The 625-nt window shown below is 58.2% G+C and overlaps 1 non-coding gene across 1 annotated transcript; it reads right to left on the bottom strand.

Annotated features, from left to right (window-relative positions):
- Positions 1 to 228: 228 nt before the first annotated feature.
- Positions 229 to 300, bottom strand: trnae-cuc (transfer RNA glutamic acid (anticodon CUC)). The gene has a single exon. It is a non-coding gene; the product is annotated as a tRNA-Glu (tRNA).
- Positions 301 to 625: the final 325 nt, after the last annotated feature.

Here is a 625-nt window from a genome sequence, read left to right as displayed (position 1 = left end):
TTGCCCTCCAGGAGACAGACACACAGACAGGGAGAGAAGCTGGGGGTCGGAGTGCAGGCTCAGACATTGGACAGCGCCCCTGGAGCAGTTGGGGTGAAGGGCCTTGCTCATGGGCCCAACAGAGTCAGATTCCTCTGCTGGCTGCGGGATTTGAACCAGCAACCTTCCAGCCAAAGGAACAGATCCTGAGCCACAGAGCCACCGCTCCGCCCCAGAAGAGTATTGACATTCCCTGACCGGGAATCGAACCCGGGCCGCGGCAGTGAGAGCACCGAATCCTGACCACTAGACCACCAGGGACGCTACAGCGACACTTGACCACACAGCTGAAAGATCACTCCCTGTAGCGCGACAAGCTTGCAAAGCCCCATTAACACCTCTTCTATTTCTTGTCTCCCCACAGGAATCGCGTTATGGGACGCCGAGACGCTGCAGAAAGACATCGACGTACGTCCTCAGCCGAACACAGATTTCCAGATCATTGCGTCCGACTCCACGGAGGACAAGGCGTCTGCTCTGAATGTGGAGGCGAGCTTCAATCGAGGACGAGGTCCACATCGGATCTTCCGTTTCCCTCTTCGAAAGGGGGGCTCTGGCCAGCACTTCGAGCTGCCTTCCCAGCCGG

Source organism: Lepisosteus oculatus, chromosome 14, assembly GCF_040954835.1.
Source record: "Lepisosteus oculatus isolate fLepOcu1 chromosome 14, fLepOcu1.hap2, whole genome shotgun sequence".
NCBI classification, from domain to species: Eukaryota; Metazoa; Chordata; class Actinopteri; order Semionotiformes; family Lepisosteidae; genus Lepisosteus; species Lepisosteus oculatus.
Note: the sequence above shows the minus strand (reverse complement) of the source record. Positions and strands in the feature narration are given on the sequence as shown.